Here is a 10,107-nt window from a genome sequence, read left to right on the forward strand (position 1 = left end):
ATGCTAGTCTCCATGCTGGAGCACATACTGTATTTAGGAATACAATAATACAGCAGTGTTTAATCTAGCAACATTTATTAAGTTATTCATTCAGTTTAAGGTTTAAGGCTTAGCCGATGCATTCAAATACAGCAAACACTTCTTCAGTTCATGACGGCCGGGGACGTTCAGGCTTTGTTGTGATTGTCTTAAGGAAGCACTGATTCTGTTGACTGCTGCTTCTGTCGTTTTGTCTTTTGAACAGCAACTAGCAACTGCATCTTACAAAATGACAAGGAATGGGAATCAACACTTCTCTAACACATTATAACTGAAGGAACACTATAACCTTAATGAAGGTGGAGCTGCTGCAGGATTGTTGTATTAGATTTTATAGATTAGATAGATGCAGATAAGTATGTACAGTACTACTTAGATGTCCCCGCTGTTTGATTTTAAACACACATTATATGATTAAGGACTGAATCTGATCATGCTCGGGTTAAAAAGCTGAGCATGATGGGATGCAGAGAGTCACACCAAGGACTGATCAACCTGTAGATATTTTGTGTTTACTGTGTATAGGAGAAAAGTCCATATGGTAAGTTGGAATCTTTGATAAGGTCCAAGTTTAGGAGTTGTGATGTGGTGGAAACAGTGGATGAGAAGCTGGCGTACTGTAATTCAGAGTTTTCTACATAATTCTATATGTCTGAGGATATGCCCACAGTTTCCAACCCTTGGCATTTCCTACCCTAAGCCGTTAGCATGCTAAACTTTTAGCCTCAGTGTCTTCTGGACGCCAGCAGTCGCCTGGCAGCAGTCTCTCTCGACTTACAGCTGATGTTGCCGCTTTAACTCCAAGCATTTGTGTACGCGACTTCAGACATCATAAACCTTAAAAGTTCAGTTTGAAGGCAGCAAAAACAAAAAAAAACTACAAAGACTGTGAGCACAGAGTTGAAATTCTCATGTCATATCCAAATTTACCATAGAAGTTTCTTTCTTCTATGAAAGAACCACTCACTCACTCACAGACTTTTTTTTGAGTTGTGATTTTTTAAAATTCATTAATATCAGGTTTTTTTTTGGGGAAATGCTGTTTATTAAAGGCTAATATAAACACAAAAAAATGAATTATTGTTTCCTCCACTTAACATGAAATGAGCCACTCACAGCTTTTAGTTATTATTTGCATGACAATTTATTTATTTTCTATTTAGAAGTTCTTGTTCTACTTTCACTCTTTAAGCTTCACTCTTCCAGTGATCCAGTGGAGCAGATTCTAGGAGTCTAGAAATAACAGCGACCACTATCACATGTTTTGTTTCAGGCATTTCAAAGACTTAACTATCTGACTGGGAGTTTAATCAAGCACATATTTCATGCTGAGTTTTCAACACTGTGTCAGTATATCAAGATGATTAGTTTAGTCCTTACAGGGTGGACAATACTTTGACATTTGTCATCATGCTGGTGGATGAAATAAATTAAAATATTCTGAACATTTTACAGACACTTTAGTCCATTCTTTTTTAGAGGTGTTACAGTAAATGTGATGGTGACCTCAGTGTTTTTCATTTGCTACCTACAGTCCTGAAATAACAGTGTTTGGTTCTGCATCTCCTGATGTCTTATATTTAGACAAATGACTCTTCCTCTGCTCACACTGATTTCGGTGCAGCTTTCCAGACTGCGCTGTGGTACATCTCTACAGTCGCACTTTTCCTTTGGGACTATCAGCCCCGTCACTTCCTCTATTACCCCCTCACACACTCTTACATCCTCCCACACACACACGCGCGCACACATCATCTCGCTCCCGCCCTGCGGCGACATGCGCTCCACAATGGAGAACAGAGTGGTTTGGGAAATGATGGCCATTTATAACTGCCTGGCGCCGTATCCCACCGCCTCACGCTGTCTCACACACACATACAAACACACACTCAGACTGAGAGTTTGGCGATGAGGTGGCAGCGTAGAGATGAGAGACAGAAAGGGGGGGACGACTGGATAATGTGACAAACACATTAACACTGAACTACACAGATGAGCACTGTGCAAAGTGTCCCATCACATCCAAACAGTTGGCCTCTTAGATGACTGTGGGATACACTGTAGTATACTGTAGTGTGTGTGTGGATAAAAAAATGAAGGAGCACTAACATAAAACAAATTTCAATTTAGAGGAGCTTCTTGACAAAGCACATGTTTGTAAAACACAGCTCATCCTCCAACATAGCAGCGTTTTTTTCCTCTGTGTGTTGTGAAGACTAGTGAACATGTGCATTAGTAGAGTTATTCTCTTTTCCCATGAACCTTACACTGAGAAGATTCTGTGCACTTTAAACTTGCTTTTCAAGGTTGGGAAAGTGTTAAATTCACAATAAAGAAAGTATAATTGTTCCAGGTGTCTCTTTTGGGCTGCAAGGGATTTTTTCTGAGCGAGTTCAAGGAGCATCCAGTTCTCAGCTGTGTGTCCTGGCTTGTTTGTCTTCACTTGCCAATGAAAAATTCTGCAGTTTACACTGAATCTTAGCTTTGTGAAAATGATTGTATTCAGTATTTGTTAGAGAGAGAGAGAGAGCTGTTGATTCGACTGTGTTTTCATTTTGGAGGCTGTGGTTTGTCATAATATGGAATTGTATTGTGTTGTACTGACATATATTTCTATTGTTTTGTCAGGGGGGTAGCCTAAATAACAGAAACACTGTGTTTAATTTAACGGCACCACAGACTACATCCTCCAAAGTGATCATTACAGTTGAATCGCCACCTTTCTCATGCTGTTTCAGCATAAACTGAACTTTATAACAGTCATGAAGGAGGATGTAGTGCAGAACTGTTATATTTGGATGTATTTGTTTTCACCAGTGTACCTGGTTTAATCCAGGGACTGGCAAGTGAGTGTAAAGGGTCAGGGCTAGGGTTATCATAAACAATTACAGAAATTTTAAAATACTCCAGAAATTTCTTGTGGAAATGCATTCAGCATGTTTTTTTTTGGTTCAGTTTGAAAGATTAGGGCACATGTGATATTTTTTGTTTCAGATTCTTTTCATGTCAATTATCCAATCATTGTTTGTCTGGCAGACACTAATGTTCAAATTGACATTTTTCCGAATTTATTTTTTATTTTTAGAACTTATGCTCCCGTCATGAGATAGCTACGTACGGCCTCAGATGCAGAAATGCAGCGCGCCTCCCTTGTTTTCACTCCTGTACCTTCTTTGTCCGTACATATGAAAGCTTGGGATGATAGAAGATTTTGTTTTGCCAACGGCTGATTCCAAAAATAAAGAAGAAACCTTGAACATGAATAATGTACCTCTTCCTGTAATACAGTTATTTTTTCTGAATAACCCATAATTCATAAATCTGTCACTTCATTTTATTTACAGTAAGAAAGAAAAAATGTTCATCTTTCATCAAAACCTGTTAAATGTATGGTTATTAATATGGTGAAGGTATTAAAAAGAAAATAATCTAATTAATAAATTATGTTTCATGATGACCTCAACATTGTCCATCTACAGCACAGTCAAGAAATAAACTAATGACTATTTCTTGTCACTTTTCCAACGTTTACAGACTCTTTACAACCTTTAAATAAGTGTGTGATGTGGTTTGTAGTACTATTGACTTGGATTGTGTTGTGCTTTTATTTTGACAGCCCCATTTTAGTAAGCGGACTGCAATAAAAAACAGAAAACAAATTGTTTAATTCAGTCCAGTTTAACAGCACCACAGACTACATCCTCCAAAATGATCATCCAGGTTTCTCATGGCAGACGGAGGAAACATACAAGAACATGCCGGTGTAACTACTAATATCAGTTGATGAGCCTTGAGATGATCTCCTACTCTTCTCTACAGATTTAAAATTGAAGCAAGAGTTTGTTTCTGCAGGTTTCAATCAATCACTTAAAACAGTCTTCAATGATTGAAACAATCCTCATTACTGGTAATCATGTTCTGAGTTGGTTCAAAATGTCAGTGGTAAATTTCTTTCCAGCTTTTGTTTCTGGCTTGACGATATAAAACAGAGACGATGACATAGATCTAGTGTTTTTTTGGTTAATTAGGCTGCTTGTGGAGGACTTTTCTAAAAGCGGGCCGTCGCACGGATACCTCCACGGTGGTGTGCATACATTTGAGCTTCTGTGAGGAGCGCCTGTGAGCGAGGCCTCGGCCTGTCACTGCGCTGGATGGGCTGTCACTTTCTTAATTGCCTGAGCGTGACCTCGGCCCTGCTCTGCTCAACTGGCTAATTACTGTGTCTTTCCAGCCAAGAGATTGAAATGAATTCGGCTCCGTTCAAGCTTCAGTGGTGTGAAAAGTGAGGTTACTGACATTGTCATAATACAGTGAAGTACAGGAGGGTTTGTCCTTCTGGTGATATTTTACGCCCTGAGAGCTTCATCGCTGTCCAGCAAACAAATGCTGATGATAAAAGTATTGTCATGAGAAACTGCTCAAGTGAGCTGCTATTTCAGACGTTTCAGAAAGCTCTTTAACAATAAATAGAGGTGTGGAAAAATATGACAGTACACTAGTATGGATTGAGTGAGGATGAAAGGTGTCAAAATGTTCAAGAAGAGAAGGAGGAGAAGGAGGGAACCATTTCTACTGAGGCCAGAGGAATGAGTAAAAAAAAAAAAACAGAAGGACGTCAGAAACAGAGTGAACGGAATCCTGATTGAAGTCATGCTAATGTGATGCTAATGTGATGCTAATGAGCAGAGGGAGGGTGCCAGGTAGGAGGTAAAGTTTGGTTAGAGAGCGAGCTGGCGAGACAGCAGGCAAATGGGCAACGCTTGGGTGAGCAGTGAGCGGGCTACCCACGATGCCTCGATGAGAGAAGGACCATTAAGCGACCGAAAGACGGAGAGACGGGGAGAGGGAAAGAGACTTGGAGGAGAGGCCCCGTGGGCTAATGAATGCTGATTAATTTCCAAATTACATTCCGCAACTTTTTATTTCTCTCGGTGCACGTTCCCCATCGAAACCAGCCCTCTGTCTTTTAAATCATTCTTTGTTTATTGATTTATTCTCTTTTAAAGCCCCATTTAACTCCAGTTTATTGCCACCTGAAGCAGAAGTCACACATTCATACAGCGGCGACAGCTCTTTAGCTGATCTTTCTGTTTGTAACCAACACACCTGGTGGTTCACTGTGTTCAGGAAGCTTGTTGTATTTTCTGTTTGTAGTCTCTCACTCTTGGGCTTAGATGCTGGAGTCGAGGCTGAATTTCAGTTGTTTAAGACTGGAAAGCTCCAGTCTCCCTGTCTACTGATCTGTGTTTTTAATACCTACTGTTTAAACCTCTAAATATAGGGTTATAATGGGAGTTATACTGTAAATAACAACTTTAAGAATTTCATGTTTTTTCCAAATACAACACTATAGAACAGTGATAACACAGATTCAGTATTTATAGCGCTTCTGCAATGGAGGTGATTCAAATAAAATGATCAGTATTTGTGAAACAAAAGAGGAAATCACGTGTAATCGGTGGCAGGCAGCTTATTACCAACTTGAACACAAGCGACTAAAATGTAGTGGTCAGTGATTTGCAATTTAAAGCCATGCTGCCAGCGTTCTGGCTCCAGTCAGCTGGTTTTGGATCAACTACAGTGTTGCTGCGGATGAAATTATGAACGTTGTTATTTACAGTTATAACAGGTAACTATACCCTACAAAACCTTCGTAACTGTCATAAACAGATAATGAATGTAATAACACAGTTGTTTTGTTGTCTTTGATAGACCTGTCTACAACCTGTGATGAACTCTAACACTAAACCTTGGACTGAGCTATGTTGACATGTGTCCAGGATGGACACATGATGAATCTGTGGTGAAAATGTCCACTCTGTTCTTTCTGGGTTTAATCCAGCATCTGCCAACGGGCTCACACGACAGACAACGTATCACACATTGAGAGGAGCAAATGGGCAAAGCACACACAGTGTAGATCTGTTTTATGCTTCTTATCTACTGGAGGTCACATTGTTCAGGTATCTGTCTGGCTCCCAGGCGCAGGCCCTGAAAGGACGCAAGAATACCACAGAACATATGACATACAGTATACCTCAATAGAGCTTTGGGTTAAAGCAGCATCTGAACCATGTGTATTAACAGTGTGAAAAATTGCAACTGCAAGTCCTAACAACCTTACCCATCTGAATTTTTAGCTGTCGTCAGACCTAGGCCTACAATGACCCGACACCTGCAAAATGAATGACCTGCTCCTCGGGCACAGCTGGACTTTGTGTAAGAGCTAATGGTAGCATGCTAACACATTAGCATTTGCAATAAAATTACTATTCACTTGACATTGCATATCTTTCGGTCACTGACCATAGTTTTAATGAATTTACTGACTCGAAAACACTCGCTTATAGCTGCTGTCCAGTGTTAATTTCGTTGACGAAAAATTTTCGTCATAGTTTTAGTCAACGACCTTTTTTTCTCTGACGAAAATGAGACGATAACTAAATACAAAATATGCCCAAAGACTAAAACTATGACGAAAGTTATTGACATTTTCGCCAACGAATAAAAACGAGACTAAAATATTTGACAAGGACGAAATCCAATCAGAACGACTTTAGATGGTGAAGCTGGACGACTTGGAAAGACAACCAGTCAGAACAAACTCTGGAGAGCGGTAAGGCGCTCATTATGGTCGGTAGACTGCTACAAGGGTCATCATATACATGCACTCGCAGTTTTTTATTAACACTGCGATATGTCACAGCCGGGGAGAAAACAGAGGCCAGATATATGGACTCATTTCCAGTTTACCATTACTGAAAACAAGACGCATTGCAAACCGTGTCCCTACTATCGCCCGTAAAAACACAACGAACTTGAAACGGCACTAGCAAGCGAGTTATCCTGAAATCCATACGAAGGTAAGCTAGTTAGCTTGTTAACTCCTAAATGTATGTCATGGCTGTCTACGGTATCTACTACTGTGTGCTGTTCAGTGTTTTAAGTTTGTTAAGAGTTGCTACCCTCGCTAGTTTTGGTTTATCAAGTGCAAATACAACTGAGGCCCGAATCGAATTTGGTCAGGTGCAATAACTAGCAACTCTGGTTACGTTAACCATAGACATACACATACTGTACATACATAGACGCCTCATTGAGCGCTTCTACAAAGTACTATAAGCATTTACACATCCACACCCGAACGTATATATTCAGGAAACCGATAGGAACCAAAAACAACGTGTGTAACATTCTGAGTAGTTAATGTTACAGACGTTGTTTTGGTTCCTATCGGTTTCCTGAGTTTCTGTATTTAGATACCTTCTGCAGTGGCATTACAACCAATAGTTTTATTATTGTTTTTGAGAATTGGACTTTATTTTTCCTTTTGTGAAAAAGCCACGGTCAGTGTTTTTGAAAAATAAAATACATGTTTTGTATTACAGCCATTAAATCTGTGTCTGTATTGCATATTCAAACCTTAATACCATTCCATAAGATATTAGTCAACTAAGTCCCCTGTAGATTTAGTCAACTAAAATCTGCTAATGTTTGGTCTACTAAAATTAGACTAAGACTAAGACTAAAAGACTTAAGACTAGACTAAGACTAAAATTCTTATGATATTTAGTCGACTAAAACTAGACTAAGACTAAAAGATTTCAGATGACTAAAATATGACTAAGACTAAATGGTGCGTTATTCAAAAGACTAAGACTAAGACTAAATCAGAATTTGCTGCCAAAATTAACACTGCTGCTGTCATTCATTTTAGAGCATTTATTGACCTGATAATGCAAAAGTGTTAATTTAAAAGAATGTTGTAATTATTTAAAAGTAATTCTGTTCAACAATGTAATTCACAGACATAAGGCAAAGTTAATCGTTTCGTATTCCATTAAACTCACATAATAAGAAAACATGTATCCTGATCATCAGTATCTTCAGTAAATAAACGTTTCCTTTTCAAGCTGCCGTCTGTCAAAGGCTTGGCCCGCTACCTGCTAATGGCTCCACTTCATCTTTTTCCCACACAACAGCGACCACAGCCCCTTCATTTGCTGCTGTCAGTGTCTCCAAGTTAAAGACCTTCTGAGATACAAAGAGCAAAAATCTTATTTATTTTTTTCTTTTTTATGCCTGTCGGGTTTTCCAGCTTTTACAGAACAACTCATACACATGCCCACACATGCAATCATCAGCTAGGGGGAGAGGGCGCAGTAGCAGGAAAAAAATGTGATCATCTGCATCGCCCTGATGTGTTGCAGGTGAAGAAGAGCATCTCAGCGGAGGGAAAATGGCAATATTTAAAATAGGAGGCACAACTCCATTTCTTTTTGAACAAAATATTAATGATCTTTCATTTGGATCTCATCACAGATGCGGCCGGGAGAAAATTGCATTCTGTGTGGCAGAAGTCTGGGGAAGACATGAGACAGGATAATAGCCAATAGGTGTTTGGAGAGAGAGGGAGTCAGAATGAATGAGAGGGAAAGACAGAGAGAAACAGAATTGACAAATTCCCATGATGGTTACGCCATGAGAGGAGGGAAGGGAGGGGGGAGGAGAACAGGGGGGGAAAAAGGAAGCAGAAAGATTGGAAATTGAAATTTATGACATTGAAAATGACTATGACGGAGACAGAGCCAGGTCCCTCTTTGCTCTCCCCTCTTTGGTAGCAGTCAACCTTGCAATGAGGGCAGATCAAACAAAAATAGGCTGTTAAGGGGGCAGAGGGGGCGGCAGGCGCTGAGCACTGCGGATGGGATGAGAGAGGAGGAATGAAGGAGGGAAAGCAGTGGCCAAGGTGGTGGGACAAGGGGAGGGATAGAGGGATGGGAGGGAGGTGTAGACAGAAGTGAGGGAGGACATTAAAGGAGGAAATGATGATGTTGTCAGTGAGCGATGTAAATCGCGGCAGCTACATAGTCAACAGATACAGTCGGCTGGCTGTGCAGGCCAGGGCCTGTCTCAGCTGCAGTGGCACTGACAAATGGAATATTTTCAGAGGACTTAATCAGAGGAAAATGGGCTTTCATCTGCTCGCCTACCCGCTCTGCCGCTCGCACAGAGAAATGATTGCCTGTCGCTCTTCCTCTCTCTGTCTCTTTCTCTCTCACAGTCATTGAGCGTGGCCACTGAACCCTGCAGAGGTTACAAAGAGGGAATTTATCAGTCGTGTTTTACAAAAGGATATAGAGACATTGAGACAATCACATTCCCCCCATAATGGACTTTGATTTGAAAATGTTGATAGGAGGTTTTGCTTTGCGTAAACGCTTTCACAAACTGAAAAAAAACCCAACACAATTTAAAAGACAGAAAACTCAGATTAAAACTGAAATTCCTCTTATAGATTCAAACATCTGCACCCTCCAACTTTTTATCCTCATTTTAAACTCATAGATGAACACACTAAACAAGCCTTTTCTCATCAATTGGTGAAAAACAGTTACAACTTTACACGTTTTTAGTGAAAGTGCGAAGCGTGCCGCACCGAAACTGCCCTGAAATACTTCAAACATACTCATCATCCACTCAGTAAAACCTATTACTTGTCATGAAGGCCTCATTTCCTACAGTTGCGTTTGATGTAGTGCGCGTCTGTAGGCCCACAGGAGCAGCAGATAGGCCTCCACAGAACAGACAGCAGTGACATGATCTATTTCTCCCGTGATGAATGTACCAATCTGCTGCCCTGTTGCCCTGTCCGCCTAATTTGTTACGATGTGACACCTTCTACACTCTTTTCTATGATGATGAACTTGCTGCTAGTGTGTACCAGCAGGTAAGTGGGATGAAAACGTCAGGACGCTCAATGAAGGCAGTGAAGTATTTAGTGTTTAGTTTCTTTCTGTTTTGCATCAGCACATGATACCATTAAGTGTTGGGTACTTTATACCTTGAAATGTTTAAGTTCTCATATCTGCCTTCCTAAACACATCTCCCTTAATGTAACAATAGATCTCTCTGTCATGTCTGTCTGTTCAGAAGGACCAGGAGCTGATTATCTTAGTTTAGCTTAGCATAAAGCCTTGAAACAGCAAAAACAACTAACTTGTTTTTTTTTTTTTTTTTTTTCCATAGTGTTCAATAATATACACACTAACAGGTTTATACAAATGG

Source organism: Chelon labrosus (genome assembly GCF_963514085.1).
Source record: "Chelon labrosus genome assembly, chromosome: 6".
Lineage (NCBI taxonomy): Eukaryota > Metazoa > Chordata > Actinopteri > Mugiliformes > Mugilidae > Chelon > Chelon labrosus.